This window comes from Castanea sativa, chromosome 12 (assembly GCF_040712315.1).
Source record: "Castanea sativa cultivar Marrone di Chiusa Pesio chromosome 12, ASM4071231v1".
Lineage (NCBI taxonomy): Eukaryota > Viridiplantae > Streptophyta > Magnoliopsida > Fagales > Fagaceae > Castanea > Castanea sativa.
Genome location: NC_134024.1, coordinates 44,339,845 through 44,358,654, shown reverse-complemented (window position 1 = coordinate 44,358,654; position 18,810 = coordinate 44,339,845). Strand labels below are relative to the sequence as shown.

Sequence of the window (18,810 nt, the reverse complement as noted above, 5' to 3'; positions counted from 1 at the left end):
GACACTCAAAGATTTTTCTATTTTTCTGCTTTGTTTGCCATTTTGCTTTTTACCTATTTCCACATTGAATGTACGGGTCATATCCGTAATTCATACGTTGATACCCTATTTCGACCCTATTTTGATCGTCTTGTTTTATGTGTTAAAACAAGCAAGATATCCCTTAAGTCATGGCTGTCAAAATATGATAAATTAAAAAGTGATCTTAGAAAATCAATAAGAAATTAGCCACATCAATAATTTGTAAAAATGTTATAAAATTATTTGTGATTGTAGCATTACTTTTAACAATTTGTCACATAGATTTTATTGTGATTTTTGTGAAACTGTTGTGTCCAACTTTCACTAGTATATATCCTGTACTTACGCACAAAAATGATAAATTGTTGTCGTATTATTGATGTTAATTTGGGTTAATAAATATATAGAACATTAGTTTAACCAAGAAATTTGGAGGTACTTAAATAATTTTCCTTGTAATTTTAATGATATTAGTTACGCCAAATTTCTCATTACACTGTTGTTATATATACTAGTCACTAACCCTTGCGATATACAAGTTTATCTCTTTGAATTGCTTTTGATATGAAACATGTAAGTTCAAGTAGAACATGTTCTTAGCAACAATAAATGCCACCATAAAAAATTTCATACCCAAAGCATTTGTACATATTATGTAGTTTTAGCTGTTATAAAGAGGTTTTAAAAAAAAAAAAAAAAAATTTAGAAACCATTACAAAGTTGGCTGACAACAATTGTGCAAAATATTTATAAATTGAAAGTATGAAATGTCTATAGATTAAAAGACAGAAGTTGATAGTTTATTTTGCCTTTGTGTAGTAACTCATAAAACAAATAATTAAAGCATAAAATCAAATTTCCTAAGTGAATCACACCTTTTGCTAAGGAGACAAATTAAAGCATTCTATCATCTTAATGATATCAGTAATTTCACACTCCAACTTGGATGCTTGGACTGTGATTGATGGACTTCCACTTCCACATTGGATGTTTGGACTATATACTTTTTTCCACTGGGTTTGACACTTCACTGGATATTAAAATTTTTCTGCCCAGTTTTTCACTTTCCTGGTTTTCCACATTGGATGAACTTTTTTTGGAGCATGAAAAATTTCCATCGTATTTGACACTCAAAGATTTTTCTATTTTTCCGCTCTGTTTGTCATTTTGCTTTTTACCTATTTCCACATTGAATGTACGGGTCATACCCGTAATTCATACCTTGATACCCTGTTTAAACCCTATTTTGATCATCTTGTTTTACGTGTTAAAACAAGCAAGATATCCCTTAAGTCATGGTTGTCAAAATATGATAAATTAAAAAGTGATCTTAGAAAATCAACAAGAAATTAGCCACATCAATAATTTGTAAAAATGTTATAAAATAATTTGTGATTGTAGCATTACTTTTAACAACTTATTACATAGATTTTATTGTGATTTTTGTGAAACTGTTGTGATCAACTTTCACTAGTATATATCCTGTACTTACGCACAGAAATGATAAATTGTTGTCTCACTATTGATGTTAATTTGGGTTAATAAATATATAAAACATTAGTTTGACCAAGAAATTTGGAGGTACTTAAATAATTTTCCTTGTAATTTTAATGATATTAGTTACGCCAAATTTCTCATTACACTGTTGTTATATATACTAGTCGCTAACATGTGCAATGCATAGGTTTATCTCTTTGAATTGCTTTTGATATGAAACATGTAAGTTCAAGTAGAACATGTTCTTAGCAACAATAAATGCCACCATAAAAAATTTCATACCCAAAGCATTTGTACGTAGTATGCAGTTTTAGCTGTTATAAAGAGGTTTTTTTTTTTTAAAAAAAAAAAAAATTTAGAAACCATTACAAAGTTGGCTGACAACAATTGTGCAAAATATTTATAAATTGAAAGTATGAAATGTCTATAGATTAAAAGACAGAAGTTGATAGTTCATTTTGCCTTTGTGTAGTAACTCATAAAACAAATAATTAAAGCATAAAATCAAATTTCCTAAGTGAATCACACCTTTTGCTAAGGAGACAAATTAAAGCATTCTATCATCTTAATGATATCAGTAATTTCACACTCCAACTTGGATGCTTGGACTGTGATTGATGGACTTCCACTTCCACATTGGATGTTTGGACTAGATACTTTTTTCCACCGGCTTTGACACTTCACTGGATATTAAAATTTTTCTGCCTAGTTTTCCACTTTCCTGGTTTTCCACATTGGATGAACTTTTTTTGGAGCATGAAAAATTTCCATCGTATTTGACACTCAGATTTTTCTATTTTTCCGCTCTATTTGTCATTTTGCTTTTTACCTATTTCCACATTGAATGTACGGGTCATACCCGTAATTCATACGTTGATATCTTGTTTCGATCCTATTTTGATCATCTTGTTTTACGTGTTAAAACAAGCAAGATATCCCTTAAGTCATGGCTGTCAAAATAGGATAAATTAAAAAGTGATCTTAGAAAATCAATAAGAAATTAACTACATCAATAATTTGTAAAAATGTTATAAAATAATTTGTGATTGTAGCATTACTTTTAACAACTTATCACATAGATTTTATTGTGATTTTTGTGAAACTATTGTGTCCAACTTTCACTAGTATATATCCTGTACTTACGCACAGAAATGATAAATTGTTGTCGTACTATTGATGTTAATTTGGGTTAATAAATATATAAAACATTAGTTTGACCAAGAAATTTGGAGGTACTTAAATAATTTTCCTTGTAATTTTAATGATATTAATTACACCAAATTTCTCATTACACTGTTGTTATATATACTAGTCGTTAACCAGTGTGATGCATGGGTTTATCTCTTTGAATTGCTTTTGATATGAAACATGTAAGTTCAAGTAGAACATGTTCTTAGCAACAATAAATGCCACCATAAAAAATTTCATACCCAAAGCATTTGTACGTATAATGTAGTTTTAGCTGTTATAAAGAGGTTTAAAAAAAAAAAAAAAAAAATTAGAAACCATTACAAAGTTGGCTGACAATAATTGTGCAAAATATTTATAAATTGAAAGTATGAAATGTCTATAGATTAAAAGACAGAAGTTGATAGTTCATTTTGTCTTTGTGTAGTAACTCATAAAACAAAAAATTAAAGCATAAAATCAAATTTCCAAAGTGAATCACACCTTTTGCTAAGGAGACAAATTAAAGCATTCTAACATCTTAATTCACGTGTGGTACATTGCAATACGTTGAGATATTTTTCTTGGTGGATTCTCCTCAGATGTTTTGGTACATCCATTTGGAACATTCACTTTCCACTTCAATTGCTCATCATCTTAATCAAAAACTTCAACTGATACTCTACCCAAGATGAAAATTCCTAAACCTTTTGTTTTCTCAAGCACTAAGATTCATACACATACGTACATAAATACATATATAGACAAACTAAATAATAGATTAACCACAAAAATATTTAAGCTCATTTGCTTTTTTTTGTTGTTGAGGTAGGTAGATAATGAGGAAGGGAAGTGTGGGGTTTAATCTGATATTTGGGTCCACAAAAATGCTATTATCACTTGAACGAACTGAAAATTTTTATTTTGGTTTTAAAGATTAATGAAATTCTATTTCAGTAAAGAATCAGATTTCTTTCCTGAACTTCCAAGAACACCATCAATCTTAGCTTACCGTTAGCCTCGCAGAAATGATAATTGCCAACCTACTTAAATGGGTTTTCAAATATTAAGTAAAAAACTTCTTCATACGGTCTGAGTTCTAAAAGAATGCTAGGCCTAGGAGTTGCACAATGCACTGAACAGCCTTTTTTGTTTCTTCAGATAATGCAGTAGCTGGGTATTCATACTGATATTTTCAATAGTTAGTTCTTCACTCTTTTTTTTTTTTTTGAAAAAGTTTTGTTACCATCATTAGGTATATGTTGTGTAATGAAACTTATTCATCTAATAAGGAAAAATAATATAGATAAGAATGATTTTAGAAACAGTCAAGAGGCAACATCTCAGTTTATACGAAAGGGAAAAAGTTGATTTTTTAAAAGGGAAAAAATTGAACTTAGTACTGTTTATTAGGTGTTTTAAGTATTTTTTTGTGTAATGAAATCTATAAATCTAACAGAGAGAGAGACTCATTAAGCTTGAAGTTCACAATATGTCTCCATAAAACGTGTGTAAGATGCTCAAGAGAAGAGATACAGAACTGCCACTGCCAGTCAATAAGGACTATCATGGTTTGTGAGGGCTGGCCAGTTATGGTTAAAATATCAAACGTGCATGAATTTAATGCTCTATTAGGATTTGAGCACAAGATGGTCATTTAGTAGAACCATCATTTACATATTTATGGTATCTAAACAATGTCAACCCAAACAAGTATCATACACAATAGAAATGAGTTTTGCAAGGGACTGAGATTGACTCGTGTTTTACAACATACCCCTGCCACACACAGCTGCACACGCATGCAGACACACACATGCATCTGATTATACTCTCGTGGCAATAGGGGTGATGCTCACCATAGAGACTCAGTTTTCTGATAACCACACCAGTAGTTCAATTCTGTTTGGTCCAATATATCACATAGCATTCCTAACTTGCAGCCAATGCAGCACTGCTCTCATGATTGGTTCTCTATATTTTGAACTCCCTCTAAACCACAGTTTTCCATTTGGAGAACTTTGGGACTCTTTAAGTTATAGACTAAACAGATTGATATATAGAAGGGACAACAAATCACCCATTCACTCTTGCTTAGGTGGTAAATTGAATGATATCATTAGAAAGTCAGAATTGGTAGTGATTTATTGGAAATTTAGACTTTAATTTTTTTTTTTAAATCACCTGAGAAGGAACCTGAAAAAAAAAATTTCAGATAATTCAAAACATCATAAAGAAGTAAACATTGATAACCTCAACTTTAAAATTTTCAAACTAAATCCATGCAAATTTGTACCAGCCAAAATTCGATTAACAACTTCAATAGGGTAATCAAAATTCTATGATGGAGTGAAGTAGAAGGATCAAATTCAATGAAAAACTTCAATTGTTAAGTCAAAATTCTAAGGAGAGTGAAGCAGAAAAACTCAACTGCAAATGAAAAGAAAAACAGTCTCAACTGAAAAAATAAAATTCCTATATCAAAACCAATAGATATGCAATCAGATTCCAATTTCATATTCTTTATAGAAACATATTAACAATAAATATGCAAGAAACCATACAGAATAAAGAAGAAGATTGGTAAATACCTAGCTATTCTAGTCTCGTAGTTTTTGAATTTTTCAAGTAGTAGGATTTGTGTAACGTATTAAGAGTTTTACGCAGATGCAGAGAATCCACAGTTCCAAAAACCCAGATAATAAAATGCCAAATCCTTGTAAGCAAAACAATAAGAATCCAATTTTCAACCCACATTCAGGAAACATTAATAGAAGAGAACAGATTCAATAAACCTCAATGTAACTGCAACTGGAAAAGAACTACACGTGCAGGTATAAACTTCTTTCTGAGGAACAAAAATGCAAGCCTTACGGGAGCTTTAAAATATTTTTGCAACCCCATTAAACAAATCATTCTAATTATCCTTTCAAAACTAACAAATCCCAGTAAAAATAAAAACCAAGAAAATCACAAAGGCTTAAAAAAAAAAAAAAAAAACTGACCTCTTGACAAAAACCACAAAACTGAAAATACAAACCCACTTTTGAGAAAGCTAAGAACTGTTTGATGAACTGGAACAATTAGGACATATGTCATGAAGAGACTTTCACTTCTCAAACTATTGAATTCATTAAGCAGAAATATAAAATGCAAAGAAGCTAACACTATCATATTGTTATGAGACGGTAAATTTAGTATTTGTGCACATAAACTAAAACGTCGTGGCTTTCAATAAATTAAGATGCAATCTTTTTAAAATCAAATGTGGAAAGGGTCTTCAATGCCCAATCTAAAATATAGATTTGATTTTCTCATGTCATGAAATGAATTGAAAACTCAAAAACCTCTGTATACAGTAAACATACCTTGCGAACCTTATATCAAAACTAAAACCAATACTTGAAATCTACCTCAATTTTGGACCCCTAAAGTCACCAATAAAAAAATAAGAAAAAAAAAATGTTATGCAAGAATGAAAGAAAATGATATAAGAATTTAAATCATTTAGCAAACTTTCAGTATACTTCCAAATACATCTAACCAAATCTAATTCACCTTATTCAACCCAATGAAAATAAAATTTGAGAAGTTTTCCAATTTCTTTTTTGTTGAATGTAAGTTCCAAGTTTTTCTAATTTAGAAAGGTATATGTTTTTAAAAATTTTCTAGAATTCATGGTAAATGACCTACTATTAAAAACGTCATCTTCCTCTTTGCCTTAATCTATTCAAAACTGAAATTTTAATTTGAAACCAAAGCTTGTCAATATAAGAACTACAACTACAAAGAATTAATGTTTTCAAGCAAATTTGTCATTCATACTTTATATGTTCTACCTTTTAAAAATTTTTCCCTTCTAATAATACCATTACCAACTCTCACATGTTATAGAAAGCTAATCAGTTAATTGTTAACATGTACCAACTATTAGTATAACGATTAGTCCAATCATTACACACCCAAATATCTAAAAATGGTATCAAAAGCTTATCGTACAAATAATTAGAAAGACACACTCATTATCAATTCGTCAAGTTCCACAGCCATTTATATATGGTCATGTGATTGATAATGGATCATCAGTATGAAGGAAACTACATTTTAAATTATAATTAGTCATGAATGAATCAGTTCCAGAACAATATTAAAAATAGATTTTGTTTTTGGCAACTTATGAAGTGTAATTCATGAACTTAAGGTTCTGACCTTTACAATGAGTTAGATCAAGACTACCTCATGCATTGTCTTCAAGAAATGGACCAACACCCAAAATTGCATTATGCAGAAAAAACAGTAGGCTAGACACGTAGTTTACACGGACTAAATCAAGAACAAGAATAACCTGTCTCTTCTTCTTGGGGGCTGCTAAAAACTACTGTAATCCTATTTTCCAACTTACAAACCCCAAAATGTATGCCAATATTCATGGTTTTCATATCAGTCACATATTGCCTTGTTTGTTTATGTTGGAATCTAAGAATTTCCCAAAAGTAGAAAAAATGCTGCAAAACAACTAAGCCAAGAAATCAATTACAACTAAAACCTAACACACAAAAGTTAAACACTTGTGGTCAATTGGATTTTGTGAATCCAACAAAAGGCCAAAATTCATATCAAGATAGGGAAAAGAAAAGATTGAATCAAAGGATTATGTACCACCTGACAAAGAGAAATTTCCTCAAACACATGACATGCAACATTTTTCAGAGTCTTCCAATCATACCATTCTTTTTCTCATCTTTCTAACTCCCTCAAACCAATTCCAAATTTTAAGCCTTAATCAAAACCAAATCTAGGCTAGATGCCTAAATCAAAACTAAGCAATCCATATCAAATAGAGAGGAAAAGGGTTATGAATCCAAATTTCTAAATTGACAGTAAAAAAAAACAAAATAAAAGCAAATATCTACAAAAATTTTGATAGAAAACCCTAAATCCCAAAACAAAAACGAATCAAATCTAAACCTACCCAACAAAAAAAAAAAAATCAATTAAAAGTAACCCAAATCTGAAAAAAGGGAAAAAGAAAAAATTTACCGGTGCGGTTCCGTCGATTTGGATGGTTGACAGTTTCTTTCTGTGCTTGCTTTGGCCAGGGAATGGACAATGGCCGGCCTTGAATCTTTCTCTCTCTCTTGGGATCCGACGAACAACTTTGTTCTCTCTCTTTCTCTCTGTATACGGGCAAGCCTTTTGAATGTAATTTATACTCAGAGATCATCAAACGGTTTTAACGCTGTGATAGGAAGCCTCTCCAAACGATGTACCATACGATTTTTTAAAGATATATATTTTTTGAATGTACTAGTATGGGTACGATTTTTTAAAGATTAAACTGTATAATTTCCTGAATTTTAGATAGGCACTTGTTTTTATATGGCAGCACTCTCTTATTATATATAATATGATATGATAATTTTGAAAATCACTATTAGACACTACATATACTATATCAATTTGCTATCTTTGTCCGTGAAATTTTACTAAATATAACACAAAATAAAAAAATAAATTGGTTCAATAGTGTTTCTTAAATTGAATGTAGATAAATGCATGGAATTGTTTAGCTCAATCATAGTTTGTTACGTTCAAGATCTTCATATACAAAATATCTAAACAGAAACTGTATAAAAAATATATACTCATTAGTTCAAAAAAAAAAAATAACAACAATAATTTAAACAATTTAATTTGTATGAAAAACTAACAAAGGCGGAATATTTGATTCTAATCAAATTTTCTCTAAACTTTGGTTCTATATATATATATATATACACGCACACTATCCAATAAATTGTTATTGAATTCATATTTTAAAAATTTTACCAATGGATTGCATGTTCAATATATTTTTAACATGCATATCAATATTTTGATATTCATGCTAATCAATTGTTATTTACCATTCAATCCATAAATTTATTTTTTATGCATTATTTTAAACTACAAAAACTTGAATTTAAATAATTAATTGATGACATGACTATTGATATTTAATTATCTCAGTACCGGCTCTAGGAATTTCGTTTAGGAGGGTCATTAAACAATTTTAATAAAAAAAGAACTTGAATATATCGAGTTATTGACAAAAAAAATTAATACATGAAGTTTTACAATTTTCTTCTACAAATTCTCAAATTTTTAATTGTTATATGATAGTTCATTATGAGTATCTATTGCTAATGCGGATAGCTATGAGCATATGACTATTTTATTTTGTTAAGTTTATCTAACATTTTTATTTTTATGCAATTGTTATTCTTTAAAAAAAATATATTTTAAACTAAATGACTAAACTAAACTCATTAGCTTTGTATTAATTACTGACGCATACAACCACACTCATTCTTACATAAAATTATACGTTACGTGTTTACTTAACCAATTAAATGTTTGGACAAACACTAACTTTACAATTTTTTTTCTTAAATTTTACTAACTTTATAACAAAAAGTTATTATAACATGATAACAATATACACATACATGTAACAAACCATTTCTATTTCCTAATTATTAAATTATATAAATTTATATTATATTTATATTGTATACACAAACGTTCACACACATCATAATTCACACAAATAGCATTATAATAAAAAGTAATGCATATAATCAATATTAGACACACTCACACTCATAATATAAGTTAAAGTATTAAACTAACAAAAAAAAAAATTTATATATATAATTTTTTTTTTGAAGTCAGGGGGTTCATTTGAACCCCTTGAATATAGATTAGCGCCGCCTCTGAATTATCTTAAAATTTTGCAAGCATAGAGAATGCATGAAGATAATATAATCTAATGGTTGATTTGTTAAAATTTGCATTCAATTACAAAATATTGAGTAGTGTAATATTACTAAAGGTACACCAGGTGTAACTTGAACCCAATATCTCTCTCTCTCTCTCTCTCTCTCTATATATATATATATTATCTTGGTTTATTTATATAGTACTCTTTGTTTTTTACACTGAATTAACTCACATTGCACAAAATTTTTAAAAATTTAGATTAGATGGGACACATGACGCGAAATTAAATTCTAATTGAAATCCATTTTTTATACTAAATAAACTCACTTGGCACAAAAATTTAAAAGCTTAGATTAGATGAGACGTATGACGCAAAATTAGACTCTAATTGAATTCTAATTTAACAGTTAATTGGATTTTCTCTCAGTTTTGGCTATTAATATATATTGGTTTGTAACTCTATACACATGCATGGATACACTTAAAGATATACAATAAGATGCATAATATAATTCTTATATATATATATATATAATTTAAATACTATTGATAATCATTTTTATATTTTATTAACTCTTTAAAAAATTTTGTAAGGATATTATTAAGTATAAAATGTAAATTGTCCATTTATTTTTAATTATTGTGAAGCACTTTTTTTTTTTTTTTACGATTTATTTATTCTAAACTTTTTGGTTTTTGTATTTAATAACTCACTTGGATGAATATTTATGATGTGGTCTCACATCTATATATATAATAGGTGAAGCAGAAAGAAACTCAAATTGCAATTCTAAATTAGAATCCTAATTTTGTGCCATGTGTCAAGATTCATGTGGCTCCGTTTGTCTAAATTTAAGTGGGATCAGTTGTAATTCTAGTTTGCTCTTTTTTTCTTTTTTTTTTTTTACACGTGTATTTCTAGGTTCACCTCCCCTTCTACAATAATCAAAACCCAAAATCCTTCATCTTCTACTCACCTAACAGTGCATGTACCTAGTTACCACACTGATTCAGGCACCAATACATCTCTCTTCTTCTTCTTCTTCTTCTTCTTCAATGAATGCTATGGAATTTGAAAACAATCTCTTGGTATCAATGATGCATGTATTTGGGTATTTCTGTATCTTATATAAGAAGAAGTTTTCCATATATTCTGATTGTACTCACAATGTTAATGATCTTGGTTTATGCTTCCTAAGGTTTGCTTACTTCTTTCTTTCATCTACCTGTACTTTCATTCGTTTTTGTGAATAATTTTTATTATTTAATTATAATTTTTTTTCCTATCATTGATGTTGCATGTTTATTTTTTGTTTCATAACAAATTGCAAGGAAATATAGAATTTTAATGATTTTGGTTTATAGTTTGCAAAATGGATTCCAGCCATTCATAAGGTTTGATTACTCATTTCTTTCATCTGCTTATTGTTTCCGTCATTTTTGTGAATAATTTTTATTCTTTAATTATAAAAGTTTTTCGTTTGCCTATGATTGATGTCACATGTTTATTTCCTGTTTCATAACAAGTTGTAAGGAAACTAGGGAATTGTTTGAATTGCAAATGAGAGTTCTGATAATGCATTAATATTTCGTTAATATGTCAACAAACCCCTTTATATTGCACACACAGGGCTATCTCCCCATGCTTTAGAAATCGAATTTCGAAACACGTTTGGTTCTACTTCTTCTTCTTCCCCTAATTAAGTAATAGTATATGCTGTTTTACCATAAAAATGTGTTGGTAACTTATATCATAAAGGGTCTGTAAATAGCTTATTGTCTTGACAAAGGTTGTTTATGTTTTCACAGTTTATGTCCTTATTTGCTGTGTTTTTTTCCCCCACAGGAGATTGTTATACAATTGGGAAACTTTGTTACCAACGAACTAAGGCTTTTGAACTACTTATTTTCTTACCAAAGGTTAGCTCTTTTTTATTGTTTATGTTGTTATTGTTATTGGTGAATTATTTGATAGGCTGTTGATATGCTATTTATTAGAGCTTTTAATGTTCCTATTTGAACGGTGGTCAAAATTGTACCAACACTTCCTATTATTATCCCTTGAATCTATGAAGAATTTGTAGTTACGTGCAAAAGATACTCAATCGACCTTGAAATGTTTAAGTTGGTGAATAGGCTTCTTTAAGTCTCTTTTATTATATTTCTTTACCCTCATTGTAGCATCACTTAAATAATAAGATGTAATATTTTGTTCATTTGTTAATTGTTTGTTAAGCTTTGCAAAATTTTTACAATTATGATTTCCTTAATGATTTGCCAAATTGAATGATTATCGATTGTGGAAAATTCAAAGTATAATCAACCTTATTCTTGTGATTATTAAAAATTTGTAGTTACATCTCATTGAATATAAAAACCTGACTCTTCACTTTTTCTTTTTCTTTTTTCATTTCAATCCCAATCACTCTAAAATCCTTTCTTAATTTTTGTGCCTAAGGAATTATATATATATATATATATATATATATATATATAAAATCAAAACTATGAGAAAATATAATTTAAATTCTAAATTGGATAGTTAATTTTGCATCATGTATCTTATCTAAATTTTTTAATTTTTGTGCATGCATTAACAAGAGACAAGAAATTTTTTAATTATTGACCAATAGTATATCCATGCAATTGTAAAAAAATTACATAATGCTAAGTTTTGTTAATGAAATTTTCTGATTAATAATATGAATTTAGACTTAACTAAACCTTTTAAACATGAATAAATCTATCTAATAATATTCTTACAAGATTTTTTAAAGACTTAACAAAATATAAGAATGACTATTTATAAATATTTAAATTATATATATAAGAATTATATTATGCATCTTAATGTGTATTTTTAAAGTATATTCATGCAATTGTAAAAAAATTACATAATTCTAAATTTTGTTAATGAAATTTTTTGGCTAATAATATGAATTTAGACTTAATTAAGCATTTTAAACATGAATAAATTCATGATTAATAAATAAAAAAAACAAAACTAATAGTATCACTTAAATAATAAAATGCAATATTTTTTTCATTATTTTATTAAATTATATCCATTCCTGTGTAGTAGCACGGATTACATATTAGTTTGATTCTAAAATTAAGAAATAAAACTCTTTAAGAATAAATAATTTAAGACGCATGACGCAAAATTTGAACTCTAATTTGGAATTCTAATTTGAGTTTCTCTCAGCTTCACCTATTTATATATATAATAATAGGTAAATCTGAGAGAAAATCCAATTAGATTTCAAATTGGAATTCAATTAGAGTCTGATTTTGCGCCACGTGTTCCATCTAATCTAAGTTTTTAAATTTTTGTGTCAAGTGAGTTAATTCAATGTAAAAATTAGATTTCAATTGGAGTTTAATTTTGCTACATGTATCCTATCTAATCTAATATTTAAAATTTTTGTGTCAAATGAGTTAATTTAATATAAAAAACTAGGAGTCCAATATAAGTAAACCATAAAAAAAAAAAATTGAATGATTTTGCGCCACATGTCCCATCTAATCAAAATTTTTAAATTTTTGTTCCAAGTTAGTTAATTTAATGTAAAAATTGGATTTCAATTAGAGTTTGATTTTACGGCACGTGTCCCATCTAATCAAAGTTTTTTAATCTTTTTGCCAAATGAATTAATTTTGTGTAGAAAATAAGGAGCCCAATATAAATAAATCATAAAAAACATAATCATGTATCTAACACTCTATATAAAATTAGAGGAAGAGAAAATTTGAATGATTTTATATTTATAAGCCTTTTTTTATAATTAAAAACAATTCAAATTTATAATAATAATAATAATAATAATAATAATAATAATAATAATAATAATAATAATAATAATAATAATTGTGGGGAATAAAAGGACCCAAGCAGGCATTTGGGCCTTTGGACACTAGCAAGGAGGGCCGATCTGTCCTTGAGTTGAGAACTTGTTAGTACTGCAAATCGGCCCAGACGCCGAGGGTCCAAGGACATATCCGAGGGTAAGTTTCTCCTCGGACAGACCCAAGAGAACTCGGAGATCAACTATGAAAGTCAAGGCAAAGTTCTGGAAGGATTTTTAGTTAAAAGGGGGAATCCCTGAACGTCTTGGGTACACCGGTGTAAGCAAAATATCATAGGCAAATGCTGCCACCTCCACATTAAAGACTCTGCACCTACCTCCCTGGCCGCATTAATGGGGAAGTGACCCCTGAACAGTAGAACCGAAACTTCTGGCTGCTATTCAAGGCTTTAAGAGAAGAAATATCTAGGGGGAGGAGACATGAGCAACACGTGGATAAAGCACTAAAGGAAGAAGTATTTAAAGGGGGTGAAGGCTCAAGAAAAAGGGGATCGGTCAGTTAAAAAAGAAAGAAATTAAGAATTGGAACCTTTAAGAGAGAAAGAGAATTAATACAGAAGTGGTCCTCGGCTCACGTCCGAGGAGGTCCATTTGCAATTATTTTCTATTATTCACAAGTATCTTTACACCCGAGCCTATTGCCAACTGTTCAGTACCTCTAAATTAGATTTTAAGCCCACGCTCTACAAATTTTATTGTTTAAGGCTCATTGGGCCTGAGCCCATAATTGTCTTTGGGTCCAGGTACAATTGTGCACTTACAATAATAATAATAATAATAATAGTTAAAACTAAGAGAAAATCCAATTAGATTTCAAATTAAATTTCAATTAGAGTTTGATTTTGCGTCATATGTCTCATCTAATCAAAATTTTTAAATTTTTGTGCCAAGTTAGTTAATTCAGTGTAAAAATTGGGTTTCAATTAGAGTTTGATTTTACGGCATGTGTCCAATCAAATTGAAGTTTTTTAATTTTTGTGTCAAATGAATTAATTTAGTGTAGAAAACGAGGAACCCAATATAAATAAATCATAAAAAACATAATCATGTATGTAAGACTATATATAAAATTAGAGGAAGAGAAAGTTTGGATGATTTTATATTTATGAGTCTTTTTTTGTATAACTAAAAACAATTCAAATTTATAATAATAATAATAATAATAATAATAATAATAATAATAATAATAATAATAATAATAGGTGAAGCTAGGAGGAAGTCAAATTATAATTCTAAATTAGAGTTCCAATTTTGTGTCATGTGTCTAGATTTATATGGGGACCACACCTTAATTATAATTTCAATTGGTCAATTCAAATATGAAATTGGAGTCCAATTTTGCTCCATTTGTCTAAATTTAAGTGGAACCACATTATAATTAACCATCAATGCCCACTCTCATTAAAACAAACGTTGTGCTCTTTTTTTCTTTTTTTGGTTGGATAACACGTTAGGTTAACCTCCCTTGTTTAGAATTCTGCATTTTACGTTTAAAGGCTATGCTGTTTTTTTTTTTGGCCGAATAAAACCTTCTTAATAGTGTCAAATAAGTTTTTTAGTAAAAATACGAGGAGTTGATTGTTTTAATTTTTGTGCAGGAATTTGTATCACTTAGATAACCGAGGGGCCTAATGCGTTAAAACTTAAAGACCAAGAAAGAAGTGGCAAACAGAAAGATCAGTTCTCTGTATATAATTACATGTTGCTTATAATCTACTATGGACGAACAAAATAGAGGGCGGCCAAGACCTAGGGTTTCTGTACAACAGTCTAAACTGAGATCGATTATGGTCTCTCAAGATTTAGCCAAGGCTAAAGACATTTTTGTGGCGAGCAAATATTGATTCACTCCCCACGAAGATAGCATTGTTGTGACGAAGTATTTTATAAGATCATTTTTGTAATAATTGTAATGAAGTCCCACAAGATACTCTTCATGTATAATGGCATTGCCCACATTCAAAGGGGGTTTCGTCCATTCCATATATGTCCTGATGTACTCCAATATTCATACATGATGAAAATTTATATTGGTCATATTTTAGTAATTTTATACGATGCCAGACGTTACACCAAGAATCTTGATGGGTGTAGACGTTTAGTTTTGCTTTGTCCCATGTAAGTCCATGTCTCACTTACTAGCTCAATTAATATGCTCGCCATGTGGACTCTTTTTAGGTGTGGATGCAATAGCTTCAACCACATTGCTTGATTAAGCGTCAACCATATTCCTATGTAATGAAAGTTATTGCTATTTTCACTCCAAAGAAAAAGACCAAAAGAGAGAGAGAAAGAGAGATCTAATGGTTACCACTTATCACCCTTTCGCCTTTGTTAAGTTGTTGAAACAGCTTTTGGTAAATTTTTAATTTTACTTTTTAAATTTGGGCATTATATATGATTTTTGTTTGAGTAATTGGTAGAAGATATTGTTTCTTTTTTTGGGGATAATTTTGTATGACCTATTACTTTTAATGTGTCTACATTTCTTTTTATTTTCTACTTTTACAACAAGAAGTTTTAGTTTGCAATTGTTATGGTTTATGATTTTTGAGTACTCCTATGAACAATGCACAAAATTCTATGATAATTGAATCATTTGGATTTATCATTTTCTACTCCCGTATGTTGATAATATATGTTTAACGTATTGCTATAGCCTTTTCCAAGCAGTTTCCATACTTATTAAGGAGTTGTAACGTGGGAGATTTCAAGAAATGTAATGAAGCATCTAATTCAATACATCTATGATCAATTATTCAAATAATCAAGCCGTTTTTATTGCTATTGGATGCAATTTACAATATCACATCTATGATACTTATTGGGTGCTCATCTATTAGATCCAAATAAGCGTAACTTTTAATTTAGTTTTTGCTTTTGTTTGTATTTGGTTATTTTTGTTTATAATTTTGTATCACCCGTTTTAGTGAAGTAGGTTGTAAAAAAGATATTTGTGATCCTTAGCTGATTTAAGCATTGATTCCAAATTCAGTAAGGATGGGATGTAAAACCCATGTTTTACACCATCCAAAAAGAAATTGCCATATTAGTTTTTTACTTAAAACTTAATAGATCCTACCACACATAATAACATCTCATTAAACTCACAATTAAGTTGGATTTTCAAATAGGTATTAGAATTGATTCAGTGTAGTTGTGTCTATTCTTTAATACATGTAATACGATGAAGTGGCATGTTGGATTGGAGGGGTAAAACTTTGTTTTTACACCATATTCTTATAAAATTTAATCTCTTAAGGCTTCAACTCCAATGCTACTTTGACTTATCGAGGCCCCTTGGCAATTGAAAAATGAGTTTTATTTTTTAAATATTTTTTTAAGAGCAACCTTAATAAATAAATAATTTTTTTTTGTTTTTATGGCTATAAGTGCCAAAAATGAGTTGAAGTAATACAATGAATTTGTAGAGGCGGGAACTTGAGTCAAATAACCTAGCACAATTGAAGAAGAAGAAAAAGACAAGGAATAATGCAGAGTTTTAGTCCTTGCAAAGATCCGAGGATAGATATTTATATTGGTTTGATTTCAAGAACGATTTCTATAGTATTTCTCTCTCTGAGATCATCCATGAACTTCCCCTTTCAGGAGGACCTGTTTCATTATATAGCCTCTTTTAGCTGATCTTGGCTTTCCATTTGTTAATCATGCACGCCACTACTCCAGTACTTGTCCCATCAAATGCCCTCCTAAATCTTCTGTGAGTTGTGGCAACCAAGACAACACTGTTCAGGGGTCTTCTCCACATAAATGTGGCCAGGGAGTTTGATGGGGTGCATTGAATGTGGTGGCAGTTACCATCCCTCCAGTCACGTCAGGACTAACCCCCTCTCTGAAGCTCTTCCTCTACAGTGTGGCCTCCTTTGGTAATGTGCCATTGACGTGGCCATGGCTCGTCCCTCCGGCATTACCGTCTGAGGGTACGGCCTCCTCGGAACTGCATTGGCCTCCTCGGCCTCGGGTATGATACGTGGCCTTACTATCTTATCAAATTTTTGTATCCCACAATTGAATATTTCTTTTATAGTTTTAACAATATGGCTTTAAATATCATTAATGAGGCATTACCATTAGGGGATTCCTCTTAGAGATCAGCATCAGGTGTTGTAAAAATGTCATTTTAACACTTCAAAAACCTACTTTATCTTTTTATGTATTATCGAAAACAAAAAGACACATAATTTGGCTTTTTTTTTTTTTATGATAGTTAGAGTTTATTCTCTAATGAAAATTTGAAATTAATGAGTATATTCGATCAAAATTTTAAATATTTAATTGTGATTATTCATAAATGTAATTGTGCAGTGCAGTAAGAAACTTAATGTAACTAATATCATAAAAATTGCAAGGAAAAATCATTTTAGTACCTTCAAATGTCTTGGTCGAACTAATGTCCCATATGTTTAATAACACAAGCTAACATCAATAATATCATTAAAATTGACAATTCTTGTGCGTAAGCACGGGGTTACATACTAGTTATTATATACATATATAGATTAGCCATACCCAAGCATATCAATAGTAAAACACCCTGAGATCCAAATTAAATACCAGTCAATACCAGTATTATGTATTTAGAATTCCTCTTTTAAATCTCCATGGTTAAACTTAGCAACTTTCTCTCCAAAAGAAAAGCTCTTTGTAACTTTGTACATCTTGTTGGGAAAACCAATGAAGTTATCTCCATAGAACATATATACGTAGTTAACTTGATGTATACTAATTTCAGAAACCACTTGATAGAAAAAGCCAAAGGAGATGGTAGTGATTTCATCACAAGTTTTGGACAATAAAAGTTTGTGTAATAATATATTATCTTTTTTTATAATAATTTTATAGTATACACATTATGTTCACTTGTTCATACAAAAAAATTGTAATGTAGAGTAGAATTAGAGTAACTCAATCCTATGTCGAAATGGAATATTAGTACACTTGCTACAAATAGTTTGGGGTTTTAATGACCGTCAATTCTAGAAAGTGTTATTTCATTTATTGAATTAGATGCTGAACTAGTTGATTTGTCTATACTAGTGTAAGGACTCTTCAAAATAAATGTAGGTTGTTTTGGAGAAGGAAGATGTGTGTCATTACCCAACATGAAGACAACAGTTGACATGATTGGCCGATCTATTGCATGTTCTTGCGCACACGAAAGCCCAATTTGAATGCATCTTGAAACTTCATTAGCAGGGTATGCCTCAACTAGTAATGGGTCGACCATTTTCATAGAATTGTCTTCTCTCCATAGGTCCCAAACCTGAGACAAGATATTAATCATATTAGGCTCAACAATATAGGCTTAATTTTGTAGTCATTGTTTGCACGTGTACTTACATGTCCAATCAAATTTGAGGAAGGACCATCATGATGATAAGTACTGTTCATTATGCCAGTAATGATCTCTAGCAGCAATACTCCAAAGCTATATACATCAGACTTTATTGAAAATAGTCCTTGCATTGCATACTCA

At 29.7% G+C, this 18,810-nt stretch overlaps 1 long non-coding RNA gene across 1 annotated transcript; it reads right to left on the bottom strand.

The window, feature by feature from the left end:
- Positions 1-3,861: 3,861 nt before the first annotated feature.
- Positions 3,862-7,937, bottom strand: LOC142619260 (uncharacterized). The gene is made up of 2 exons (XR_012841472.1): positions 7,726-7,937; positions 3,862-4,881 (listed from the first exon to the last, which is right to left on the bottom strand). It is a non-coding gene; the product is annotated as an uncharacterized LOC142619260 (long non-coding RNA).
- Positions 7,938-18,810: the final 10,873 nt, after the last annotated feature.